This window comes from Dromaius novaehollandiae, chromosome Z (assembly GCF_036370855.1).
Source record: "Dromaius novaehollandiae isolate bDroNov1 chromosome Z, bDroNov1.hap1, whole genome shotgun sequence".
In the NCBI taxonomy this organism is placed as follows: Eukaryota; Metazoa; Chordata; class Aves; order Casuariiformes; family Dromaiidae; genus Dromaius; species Dromaius novaehollandiae.
The window spans coordinates 12,200,859-12,214,293 of NC_088132.1; the positions used below are offsets into that span (position 1 = coordinate 12,200,859).

The window sequence follows — 13,435 nt, forward strand, 5'->3', positions numbered from 1 at the left end:
TCTTCCATATCTGAGGACAAAAAAAGCCACTTTCAGTTCTGTGATGGGACATTAAGAACAGTGTTCCACTGTTGGTTATGTACAAAGGAGTGTATTTTTGTCGTGTTATTTCCCACGTTGCTTTCCTAAAGTCTCCTGCTCTCTGAGACTGTGCTCGCTGCCCAGGCTAAATGTACCTGAGCTTCTCATCCTGAGGAGCTAGCTAGAGCCCACAGGGAAATGGGGCTGGCTGAGAAAAATGGGAAGGCAGAATAGCACCATCTTGAGCTTCCTGCTGTCTGCTCACCCCTCTCTCTCCGCTTTTGGCCTTCCCTGCCATGGGGCTCGACGCAGCTCCCAGGGGCTGCCAGGGGCTCCGGGAGCAGGACCGGGGTGCCAGGCAGAGCAGCGCACACCTAAATCACTGTGCGCCGGCCGAGACCCGGCCTGGGCATGAAGCGCCTGAGCCCGCGGAGGTTTCCCTCCTGGGTTGCTCAGATTTCCAGGGTCAGGGCAGAGACGTCCTGACCCAGGGGCTGCAGCCCCTTCCCTCCCCAACCCCAACCCCAACCCCAACCCCTCCCTTCTTCCCCACATGAGGGGACATCACCTCTCCGCTCCACACTGGAGGGGGACGGATATTTTTTGTTTTTTCACCCAGAACCCATTTTTTTCCAGTGGCCTCGGCCAGCCCTGCGGCGAGGGGGAGACGGACAGAGGCCGAAGCCCCCCCGCCGCCCCCGCTGCGACACCACCCCCCAGGCGCTCCGTCGCCGCTCTGCCCCTGCCCTCGCGGGGCCGCGGAGGCAGCAGCGCCCTGCGCGCAGCCCGGCGTCCCGGGGCGCCCCCGCGGAGCCAGGTGCCGGCACCGGCGGAGGTGCCAACTGCCTCCATCCCCCTTAATGGACTGTTAACTCGCGAGGCTAATGAGGCCCGGGGGGCGCCGGCGCGGTTAAACCTCTCTCCCGCCGGGCACGGCGGCTGCCCCGGGCCCCCCCGCGGGGCCGCCGCGCCGCGCCGCGCAGCGCGGAGCAGAGCCGCGGGGACCGGCCGGTGTGCGCGGGTGCCCGCGGGCAGCTCGCCGGCGCCCGGGGCCGCGCAGGGATGGAAGAAACTCCCCGGGAGGAAGTTACGGATTAACCTGCCCGGGGGGCAGAAACCTGCCTCCCGGCGCTGCCGTCCGGCGCCGCCGCTGCCGGCCGCCCCCCGATCCGCCGGCCGCTGCGCGCAGGGGGGCTCCGCTCGGCTGCGCGGCCGCTGGGCAGGGCCCCCCGGCCCCTGCGCTCCGCTCCGCCCCGGCGGCCCCCCGGGCGGGGGTGCCCGGCGGGCAGGGGTCCCGCTCGGGGCGGGCGGCAGCAGCGACCCCCCTCCCCGGGAGGGGGAGAGGGCGGGGAACGATCTCCAGACCACCTCCACGACGGGGCATACGTATATATGCGCACATATATATTTTTATATATATATATATATATACACACATATATTGTCTCCAGGCTTGATGCCCAGTCCTCCCGAGAACCTTCATTTTGAAATGGGATTGTTGTTTCCCTCGAGGGTGGCTTGTCAGAAGTCAGGTGTTTTGGGGTTTGTGGTTGTGGGGTTGTTCTATTTCCTTTCTTTCTTTCTTTCTTTCTTTCTTTAATTTAAAATGTAATTTCTGAGAGACAAAGAGGTAAATTATCTGCCTCGGCGTTGATGGTACGTCAAAGATTGCAAAGCCCAGGCTCTCTCTTCCTGCGAAGAGGATGATTTATAGAAAATTGCAGGCAGAACACATGCACATTCTGGCAGCCGTAAAGACAGTCCCTCCCTTTTCCTTAATGTTCTTTTATCAGCTTCTTAGGAGGTGTCCGCTTCATTTGTCTGCATGAAACCAGTAGTCTTAGTAGGAATCCCCAGTTCTGATGTTTTTCCCCTTTTCCTTAAGAAGGATTCTCTAAATCCAACAGTGCTCCTTCTGCCCAGAAATTATTCATTCTCCTATTTCTCACAGCACTTGTTTGGGGGGGGGGGGGGAGTGGAGCGGAGAGAGGAGGAGGGAGAAGATCTTTCTCCTGTTTAGTGATTAACTTGCACGGCTCAAAGAAAGAAAAGATTTAATGGGAGAGATCTTGCCTGTGTGCTTTGTACTCACAGCAGTCTTGGGGATGGGAAGATCGGAGAGTACATGGGTTTAATATTTGACTAGTACCTGGGCAACCGATTTTTGTTATTTTATTTTATTGCTGTCATCGGTGTTTCTGCATTTGGTCTTCAGCTGAGCTGGGAGAGTTCAGACAATGAAGTTCTAACATGCCTGACCTCTCCCACAGCCAGTAAAATCTGGACTGCTTTAAGAAGATCATCTCAGCTTCACCACTCAGATAAAACTTCCTCAGAGCAGGGGAGGGATCTCCCCCTTCACCCGGACCGGAGCTTTGTGGTTCTAGTCTCTCTTCCACCCATGCAAATTGCAGTGCTTGAGGGCTCGAGAAATCCCAGCGATGTTCCAATACCAGTCATGCCCTTGTGTTCAGATTGATTTAGCCTCACTCCCATGCATTGATTTTCTGAGTCTGCACACAACCCCTAATCCCCCCGCCCCGATAGCCCCCCTCCCCCCACTCTCCGATGTTAGACAGAAACCTAGAAAGTGTCTGACTTGGTGTTTTGGGAAGAAATGGAAGGGTGGGGGGTGTGGGGGGGGCGAGAGAGATAGCTTAGCACAATGATTAATAGAAACGAGACTAAATAAAAATGCAGGCTACAGCAGCTTTGTCTTTGCTTTCTTGCCATCATCACCACAACACCTTTCTTTGTGAGCCTTGATCGTTTCTTTCCACGGTTTTAAATAATCAGCCACAAAAGAGCAGACAACTTAGGGTTGGAAGGCATAAAAGTTATTTTAAGTAGGATTATTTATTTTATTTTGCAGCTAAAAAACGTTTCACCAAGCTAGGAAGCAATTTTGGTGCTCATTACTACAAGCTCTCTTTTCTCCTAAATGCTTGTGAGAAATAAAAAACCTGGAGATGACAGTGTCTTTATTTCCGGGAGAAGACTTCAAAATACGTGCCAGAAATGGACAATTCGAGTCTCCTTTCTCCACATCAAATGAGAGCTGGAAGGGGGATTAAAAACCAACCACGTGGTAGATCTGGTTTTATACTTTGCAACCTCCAGCTCCATTTATGTTCTTTACCCTGCTCAGGGAAGATTAGCCTCTAGATGGATGTGTCTGAGGGATCACCTCAGGGGCAGATCTGCCTGCAGAAACCGGTTTTTGCCATGGCTGGAAGAGAGCTATGACCCAGCAGAGAGCTCCATCCGAGCGGCTCCCCCAGCAACGCAGGAGCTGCTGAGCGCTCCTGTGCAGGAAGCTTTGTGAAGGCAACAGCTTGGAAGGGGAAGCTCTTCAGATCTTTCCCCCCTCCTTCTCCTCCTCCCTGGCCTGTGAGTGATTCAGTGTCCCAAACCTTAACTTTTTGTTACCACCTTCCTCCTCTTAATCTCCTTCATCTTCAACACCTCCTCCTCTATCACTACCATCTTCTCCTCCATCTGTCTGCCTCCTGGATCTCTCTCTTGTTTGCTTGCTTTCCCCCCTCCTCTTCCACCTCCCTCCCTCTCTTTCTTCTTGCCTTTTCCTCCTCTCTTTTCTTCTCTTTTCTTTCTCTTTTTCCTCCTCTTCCCCTACACGTTGTTGTTGTTGTTAGAAAGGATTCTTGCACCCCCTGGTGCTCTTGCGTTTTGTGTGGTAGGAGAGGAGATTGTCTTCTTTCTCTCTCTCCCTCTGGTTGCTCATTATTCAGAGAGAGACACAGAGGGTGAGTGAGAGAGAGAGAGAGAGACGGATATCTCAGGTCATCTGCAGCTGCAGCAAACCAGTGAAGGAGAGAGAGAGGGAGAGAGAGAGAGGGGGGGAAAAGCAGGGAAAGATGGCGATCCTCCATTGCTGAGACCTGGCAAGGAGCACATGAGACTCACAAAACAACTTCCACAACAATAACAAGAAGAAGAGCTAGGCAGAGAGGAAGAGGAGAGGAGGCAGCAGCCAGAGCAGCAGTGCCGGGACGCTCCTGTAAGTTCTTGCAATTAAAACCCATCTCCGGTTTGGCATTGGAGAGATCATCTCTCATGTGTATATGTACATATATATCTATATCTATATATTTTTTGGTCTTTTCTGTCTTTCTTTCTTTCCACCACCTTCCTCTGAAATCCATTCATTCGGCCAAGGGAGGAAGGAGGAAGAAAGAAAGGAAGAAAAAAAAAAAGGAGAGAAGAGAGGGAGCGAGAGCGGGGTGTTTTGTTTGAGAGAGAAGTCTCTTGCATGGAGGAGGAGAAGAGGAGGAGGTGCTGGTGGTGGTGGTGGTGGTGGTGGTGGGAGGAGGAGGAAGGCGGTTAATTAATTTTTTGTTGTTGCATTAAAGGGGGGGGGGATATGGGGAGATAAGTGAGATATCAGCCGAGCTTTCGGGGTGGGGGGTGCCCGTGTGGATGTGTGTGTGTGTGCGAGGTCTGGATGGTGCTGTGCGTGTGGACTTGGATCAGAGACGGGAGAGACACGGAGGAGAGAAAAGCTCCGTGCTGGCACGACCCAGGCAATCGGGTGACCTCTTTCTTCCTTCCTTTCCTTCTTTCTTTTCTTTCTTCCTCTCTCGCTCTTGCTCTGCTCCTCTGTCCCCTCTGGCTGCCGTCCTCCTCGCCGCTGGCGAGGCTGGTCCCTCAGCCGGCGGTGGTGCCCCCTCCGCGGCTCTCCTGGAGTTGGGATGCGGGGGTCCCCGGCGGCTTCGGGGCTGGGGGGCTGGTGGTGCCCGCAGGAGGTTGCTTGGAGGAGGACAGCGTTCAGCTGGAGAGCAGGAGCCATTACACACGCTTCTGCTCTCCTCTGAGAGAAAGAGAGCGAGGAGGGAAGAAAGGAAGGGGAAGGAGCCCAGTTCTTCTTGCTCAGTTCCCCGATGTCCCTACCTTTAAACCAGGCGAGGGAGAAGGAGCTTCCTCCCCTGTCCCTTTCTCCACCACCCGGAGCAGCTTTCTCCCTATCTCTCCCCCTCTTTCCCTTTCTTTATCTCCCTGTCCTCCATTTGCAAGCTGTCTGCTTTGGTTCCAGTCCAGGCTCCACAACACAAAGCTTCTCCTCGCTCTCGCACACATGCACACACACAGTCCACAGGCTCTTTATGTCTTCTGGAGAAACCTTCTCCTTCCCCCCTCCGCTCCTCTTAGCATCGTAGTTTCTATCTTCTACACAGAGAGATCCTCCTGGAGCTTCATGTAGTTGTGATCTGATAGGATTTCTCCCCCCCTCACCTCCCTCCTTTGGGGAGAAAAAGGAAAAGTTTCATTCGTTTTTCTGGTGTTTGGAAGGAGAAAGACCTTCAAGTTTGAGTGCTTTCTGCTGCTGCTTTTGTGTGTGTGTCTGTGGGGGTCTGTTTGTCTCATGAAGCTGCTTGCATGTCTAAGAGGAAGTGACTAGTTTGGCAGAGAGCTGTGATCTGAGTCAGGTAAGCCATGTCATGTTCTCTAGCTCCACCAGAAAATGGAGGAGAGAGAGAGTAGACAAAGCTGAGATGGGAAGTGCTCCTAACATCGTGGATGTCTCTCCATGTTTTGAAGCTTTGCTGGCAGTAGCTGGCTTAATCATGATTTTTTCCCCTAGGGTTTCTTCAGCTTTTTCAATGTACAACATTGTGATGGGTCTTCTCTCTGACTTCATGCTATCAGGAAATGAGGATTGGAGGAAATTGCTCAGATTCTCCTTCACACAGAGAAACACATCCTCAGGCTTTTTTGCTCTTATGCTTTCATGTGGAGGTCACCTTTCTAGAGATTTTTCTTTGGTTAAAGACCACAGAATTTAGGAGGTTGATCGGTTGGCCAAAGAAATAGTGTATATATGTATATATTTATAGATTTTTGAAAACATTTGGAGGTAAGTGCCCACAGCTTGAGGCTGCTCAGGTTCTTCCACAGAACATCATGAAATGTTATTTTTTTAAAGTGATGATGGTGATGCCTGATTTTTGGGATTTTTAACTTCTGATTTTCAAGAGCATTTCTTCTTTTGGATGTATTTTAAATTAAGATGAAATATTTTTCCTCACTCCCTAGGTTGCATGAAAATGATACTGTGAAGCTTTTAGCAGGTTCCTCAGAGCACCATAAAACACACAATTTCTCCTGGAAAAAGCTAAACAGTTTTCATAGTTATCTTTTTTGGTGTCCTAAAATATCTTTTTTCTGAAAACTTCTGGCAACATTCTTGTTAGGATTTTAATGTCATTATGGAAACCTAAGATCTTTAAAGTAAGATAGAAGTTGAAAAGGAATTTGTTTTATTTTTTTTAACCCACTTTTTCATCTGTAATCATTTTGAGTAGTCTCAAACCAGGCCTCACTCTTTTTTCACCAACCTCAATTTGCACATCAGTTGCATAGTAGATGCAGTTCCTCAAAAAATTCAAACTACATGCTGAAATGCATAAGGGTACAGAGTGCAGTCCTAGGGAGTTTGAAGGCACAGCTCCATGGGAAGGTATCAGTAATTTTCAAACATAGACCACTCTGAGGAGCTTAAGAAGGAATGTTTTACATATGGGAGGTGTAAGTGATAGGATGGGAGAATTGATACACTCCCGCATGTGTACCAAGAATAGAAGGATTTGAAGATTGTAGTGACTAGTGATGAAGTTGGTATCCAGATGCTGCAAGGTTAAAATCAATGCCTTTCTTTTATTTTTGCTAAGAAGAAATTGTATATAATGTAGCATACTTGGAAAGCATGTTGCATTACCAACTGTGCATTTCCTAAGTTCTGGTTGCTGATAGGTCACCCAGATCACTGAGATAATGTGGGTACCTTCCATCTTTCTGAAATGAAACACTTTCTGAGGTGGGCCATGGAAAGTGCTATTTCGGATATGTTTAATGTTACATTTGGATGAAGTAAAGAGGAAATTTAACTGTTTTTTTTTTTTCCCTGAGGTGGTATTCACTGGTGCAGTTTGCAACCTCAATACAGGTCTCAATCAGAACCCACAAAAGAAAATGAAAAGCTCCCTACTGAACTTCGCTGATTTGGGTCAGATCCTAAGCGTCCATCCCCTTCATCATGTATATATCCTTCTTAGGTATCTGCCTGTATTTCAAGTTGTGAATTTCCTCTTAGTTAATGAATGGTCAGTAGGGTGCTTGCAATGTAATGTGGCCTACAGATACCTTGCTCTTGAACATGGAATGAACAATCCAAGAAGGGGTTCGAGATTTAAGCCGAGGATCTTTCTAAGGGGGGCAGGAGCACCTCCCCTGTGGTGACAGACACCCTAGAAAGCCAAACATTATTGGAACAGTTTGAGCTGGAGTGAGGGTGGTGCTACTTCTATGGGGATATTCTGCACTGTGAGACTGAAATCTCTTTAGAGAATAATATTCTTGTTAATGCTGTTAGTTCCTGTAGTTCTTTCCAGACAGACTGAAACTGAAGTTCACCTTGCTGTTAAAAGATTAGGCAAGGGACTTTTTCGATTTAAGAAACAACAACAACAAACAAACAAAAACTTCCACTCCAAAACAGGTTTAAAGGAACTCTAGAAAGATGATCTTAATTCATGAGGTAGTGATGACTAGCATGTTTCTGGTTATCAGTCACTAATTTCTGTGTTTAGACAATGGATTTCAATTGCTTTTGATTTGTGAGCACCGAGAAGTTTTTGATGGTGCAAGCTCTTTCAGAAGCTCCATATTCATAGCTTGCATATAAACGTATTTTTCTTAATCACTTTTCTCAAGAAAAAAAATTAGAAATAGTCTACAGACCACTGTCTAAAAACATTAGATTAAACAATGAATTGATTTCCTCATATGGTTTTATTAGGTTCATAATGCATTGCATTGTTGAGAAATACAGCATTTAAAAGGTCACATTTTGAATTTCTTTCCATCAGTTTTCAAAATTATTGTGTTATATGAGAAAAACTAAAAAATATGTTGTGTACGCTCAGACTGTGAAGAATATGAGTACATAATTGGATGCTGGGTATGGAAAGTCGAGAAACTGCAAGCAGAAGTGGAAAAAAAGATGATCATTTTAATTCAGTAAAGTTAAAACCAAATTTCATAGTCTTGTGGATTTTGACTTAAAGGAGGATTGATTTTTTTATGAAGACATGAGTGATTAAAAATTGAGTTGGTAGGTGCTGGAGGAGAACTGTGTTCTACGTAGATGTTTGGACATCTGGCAGATGTTACTCTGGGCCCTAAGGAATGGACAGATTTAATTTTAGCCTTAGAAAGGAAATGGGAAGAACTAGCATCTTATAATAGAACAAGTTACAGTTTGAGGAAGGTTACTTCACAAAAGCCTAAAGATACCTCTTGAAATTTCAGACTCCCAGAAACAAGTGTAAATGAGTTTTTCCTAAGATAGTTTTTGGATTATTTACAAACAACGTGTGTAGAGTTACAATATAAATTGAGATTGCTCTAGTTGGCTGTAACACTTTCTCTGCATGTTGTTGCAGATAATTTCTCAAATTGAGCAGAAGAACACTGCTTTGTAGTACAAGACTGTGGAAAAAGGACTTACATCTGTGAAATTGTTGAATAGCTATGTAGTATTCATTAACTAACTTTTGCTCTATTATGAAGCTATCACTAACCAAACCTAAGGACAAAAAGTGTAGATGTGCAATTATCCAAAAAAACTCCCACTGAAATCCTGAAAAGAGTGACTTGAAGAAGGATACTGGTAGAGGAAGGAGATCCTCTTTTGATAGATCAGAAAAGGTCTATGGATACCAATGTCTTTGTGTCTTTTTGCTTATTTTGTTCCTCTTGACTTTCTATTGTACTTCCAGTGCATTGCAATAGGAAATGATATAAATGCTCTTTTCATGGAGGTTTCTCTATTTTGAACTGAAATAATGTATTTTGTGAACTTGTTCCAGATGAAAACTGTCTACTGCTAGTGGCAGAATTGTATGATTTACTAAACACTTAAAGGATATGATCAAGTATGAACTTCTAAATACTGACTCCAGTAGGAATGTTTAACTTCATCAGTCTAAATGCTTGCTGTCTTTTTAAACAGTTCCTGCCTTCCAGAGTGCTAAATAATCAAGCAACCTCCCTGTGAAATATTTTTTTAATGGAAATATTTCAGGTGCTTAGTAAAATATATTATGGGCCCATAGGACTTGAACAGGAGTCTACAAAGTGTTAATTGTGCACGGAATGAGGAGAACTCCTACCTCACTCTTCAACAAGTGAGAGTAATTTTGAAGGAGTATGATAAGAATGAAGGCTGCTCAAATATCCTCTAACCTCTTGGAGAGAGGAACTCAAATTCTTTAATCAAAGAGGTGCTGGAGAAGGTGGTGTGATGCAAGTCTTCAGCTGCTGGCAGAGACACAGTTAACATTGTAAACGGTTGAACTTCAGCATGGCACTTCTCCAAATGAGTTGACTGTTGAAAATAAAATGTTCCAGAAGAACTGGGAGAACAGGAAAGAAGTTAAAATAGCATGGTTTGTATGCCAGTGCTGAAAGAAGAAAAGGGGGGAGGAAGGGAGATAGCTCAACTTATGATAATTATCTTGTTGGTTGTAGTGAAAAGGCTTTAATAGAAGTTTCCAAATGAGGGGACTAGATTTGATAGAATTCAGTCTTCATTTATGTCCTGAGTTTTGGAAGTATTCTTCTGCTTTCTGCATGTGTTTGGGAAGTTGAACACATGGGTAAATAAAAAGTCACATGAGATTATTTTGGGTTCTGTTCCATTTTATCCCTTTAACTTTGGAAACAATACCAAAGATCTAAAGTCTGCCACTCATCTCTTGAGTTTTATGAAGCTGTGCCACATGTTGCGGTACAAACACAGCTCTGAAGGGGTTTGAAAGATGGCTTAGGAGATGGGAAAAGAGGAATCTTTATTGCTAGTGTATTATATTTGAAACAGCAGGCTTGTGTAATGCTTGCCTAATCACTACTTGAAGAAACTTTTCTTTAAGCAGTGCTTGGGAAAGAACCTTCTCTTCACCTTTGGTGCTTGTGATCACTTTGTAGTCATTTTTGAGACCCGGGTTAACAGAGCATCAGTCCCACCTATAGCAATAATGCTGTGCCTCTTGTTTCCCCTTGATCTAAAGACCCCTTTGTACCTCTTTGGGGATTTTTTGTGATATACAGTAGGTTTTTGGCTGAGGCTAAAAGCAGTTTTTTGAGAAGGGGATAGCAAGGTTCCTCAAGGAAAACAGTCAGTATAATTTTATTTGGTACTTTAAATTTAAAGATGGAAATGAGACATTTCAGGATATGCAATCATCATTCTTGAGTGAAGAGTCAAATTCAGTCTTTTTAAGAATACATATTTAATAATGTCAGCATAAAGAGCTGTAGGCACAGCATCAATGTCATGAGTGATTAGGGAGGACTTACTGAGAGATTATCAGGGTAGCAATCACTGCAAGGCCAGCATGGTGAGGACAAACAGTTAGAGGAAAACACTTGATTCGCTGGGCTACTCCTCTTAGTTTTAAATCAGTTAAATCAAGAATCCAGTTGTTAAAGCATATTGCTTGTTTTTTCATGGTAGAAGATAAAACAGTCTAATTAGGATTGTGCAGAAAATTTGCGAGTTATTTCATGCTTTCGTGAGAGGAGAAGCTAGATGCCGGCATTGCGTGCCTGAATTTTTCCTTCTTCTTTCAATGGCAGGAATATGCAATTAATAACTTGCTAGTCATTTAGGTAATGGGTGATCAGCAGCACTGGGCAGTGTATCTGCAGCACTTGTTACAGGTACAGCCTCTATGCTGACCTGAAGATTAAGAAGTAGGATGTTGAGTGATGGCATTACTGTTGCTAATAAAAAGCTCTGGAAAGGGGCCTGAGAACCCCAGCTGCTGTCATGGTAGAGGAAGTCAGGCCTTCAAAGGATACAAGGATTAGAGTGTCAGGAAAAGTAAATGGTAGCATCAGCACAAGTAGAAAATAGGCAGAGCTATTCAGCAAACAGAAAAGTAGGCTAAGGCATGCCATAATTATGTGTAGTGGAAACTTGCTGCTAATAGAGCGATTGCGTGGGGTAGAGAGGCAGGAGAATGATTTTTCAAGACAAAACAAAGCAGACATTACAGAGAATGATATAGGAAGACTGAGGATTCAGTGTGCTCATGATAATGTGAAAGAGAAGACTTTGTTTTGAAAGATGCTAAAAATGGAATCTTCTGATGTACATGTGGTCACTGTTTCCGTGGCCTTGTAGGACAATAGGGGCTTCTTTGCACTGCCCGAATGAGCAAACTCTTCCTTCCCGCTGGTAGTTCCTAAGGTTCAGATAGTGCTGCTTCAGAGTAGTGACAGTGATTGTGGGAAGAAGGCATCATAGGATATTCGTTCTGAGAAGAAGATGGTTCATACTGCTGATACACAGCAAAGTGGACTGGTCAATTGTCATGCAAATGGATTCAAAATACAGTAGTTATTTATCTCAGGAGACCCAGGAGTACTTCCTTACCACACATTGTCCCCAGATCTTTGATTGCTGGCAAAGGAAAGGGGGAAATGGGAGAAGGTGACACCTAAAATGTGTGCTCCAGCAGCCTATTTTTTCACTTTTTCCTTTAGTTATCAAATAAACAGGGTGGATAAGTGAAGACTATGTGCTGGAAGATTTGAGTCAAGAATGAGTTTGACATGTAGGGTGATGTATTTACCTTCTAATGACTTGAAAGTTAGTTGACTGGTTGAAGACTTTAATTTAATGTCTAGCTGGGAAAGGGATCATTAATAAAGGACTCGCTGAAGTCTGAAAGTCAGAGTTCGGCTGTCTGATGATGATGATGCCAAAAAGACAATATTTTTTCCTTTCTGCTTTCCTCTTCTTTTTGATTTTAAATTGGCAGCTCAGATAGTTCCGTATTTCCTATGTCAGGTTAGGCAGAAGTTCTAAAGTGATTAGTGAACTTGGTTAATGTAGGAGTTGGTTGGTTGACAACTTCTTCCTCCTTCCTCCTTTCCTTTCCTCTCCTTTCCTCTCCTTTCCTCTCCTTTCCTCTCCTTTCCTTTCCTTTCCTTTCCTTTCCTTTCCTTTCCTTTCCTTTCCTTTCCTTTCCTTTCCTTTCCTTTCCTTTCCTTTCCTTTCCTTTCCTTTCCTTTCCTTTCCTTTCCTTTCCTTTCCTTTCCTTTCCACTTTTTTTCTTTTTTTTTCTTTCTTTTTTCTTTTTTCTTTTTCTTTTTAAACCAAGTGGACACTCCAGTCCAGGCTGAACTTGTGAGACTGCTTGGAGGAGTGCTGGTCTTGTGGTGTGTGCTGTGAATCAGGCATGAGTGTTTGTCTCTTGTTTTTCCAGAGACAACTTCTACTGTTTCAGGCAAATTGCTTCTGGCCAGAACTTCGAGAGGCCCCTTAATACTTGTTTATTTTAACTTAGACTTAGATTCTTCAGGTTCTGTCAGACTCTGCTGGATTCGTGGGCATGTGGCTCTTCCTAACTGGGTTTTAGGGGTCTCTGACCACTAAAGAGACCAAAGAATTAGTGGTCAGCTCTGGAAATCTTGCTCTTAATTTTTTGAATTCCTTAAACCATCCATCCCTCCACCCAGTAGAATAGACATAAATAGGATTTAAGAGGGGTACTAGGACTTAAGACCTTGGTGCTGCATTCTGTTGCTGTGTATGTTGAAACAAATGAATATATAGATAAGAAAAAAAGAAGCTCCTTCTTTGTGGAGTGGTTCTGGTCAGTAAGAGTGGGGCAGATCTCATCTGTTGTTTGCAAATACGGGGAGATCTAGGACTAGTGATATCTGGTTTCTATGTCACTTTGGTCATTCAGACTGACCATTTGTTTTCAGATATGCTGTTGACTGTGGTGAGTATGGAAAACATACTAAGTATCTATACAGTTTATTAGGTAATGCAGTAAAATCTAGGAAGGAAATGGCTATAAGGAGTCATTCTATCTTCTTCTATGTTGTATGACAAGTGGCACTGCCAGAAAAATAAATAAATGACAACATGTACAAATTAGGAATAATTTCTTTCCTTACTTGATTGGTCTCCTATCTTGCCTTTCAGTTTTTCCCTTCCTTGTCTACAATCTGGGTGGCTTGGCTACAGGATATTGAACCTCCCGCACTGGTGGGCTCTGAAACCATGCTTCTATTATGCCCAGCTAAATAACTTGACAAGTGTAAAAATGTTAACAAATGGCTGATGGAAAATTGAGAGCAGCCAGACAGCTCTCAGTCTAGTTAATTAGCTCCTGACTGCTGAATTGTTACTGCCCTCTCAAATAGCTGTAGCTTGCAGCCCTGCAAGAAAGGGTTTGGGTTCCTGGCCAGGAGTGCATCCCCAAAGTTGATCTCTGTAACCTGAAGTCCATGTGGACCAGTTCCTTTTGGTCTAACTGACCTTTTATCTTTGGTGGGGGAGGGCAGTGGGGAGAAAGCATATCAGCTTTCAGCTGTGTTA

At 44.8% G+C, this 13,435-nt stretch overlaps 1 protein-coding gene across 7 annotated transcripts in view; it reads left to right on the top strand.

Moving 5' to 3' along the window:
* The first annotated feature begins 3,418 nt into the window (after positions 1-3,418).
* Positions 3,419-13,435, top strand: part of ZNF462 (zinc finger protein 462) — a 90,429-nt gene continuing 80,412 nt past the window's right edge. For 5 of the 7 annotated variants that reach the window (XM_026098275.2, XM_064501738.1, XM_064501741.1 and 2 more), the window contains exon 1: positions 3,419-4,039. The gene's annotated coding sequence lies outside the window, so the exon portion shown is untranslated. Of the gene's footprint in view, positions 4,040-4,580; positions 5,466-6,945; positions 7,092-13,435 lie in introns of those variants that run through there. The other 2 variants (XM_026098265.2, XM_026098283.2) reach the window with 2 other exon arrangements.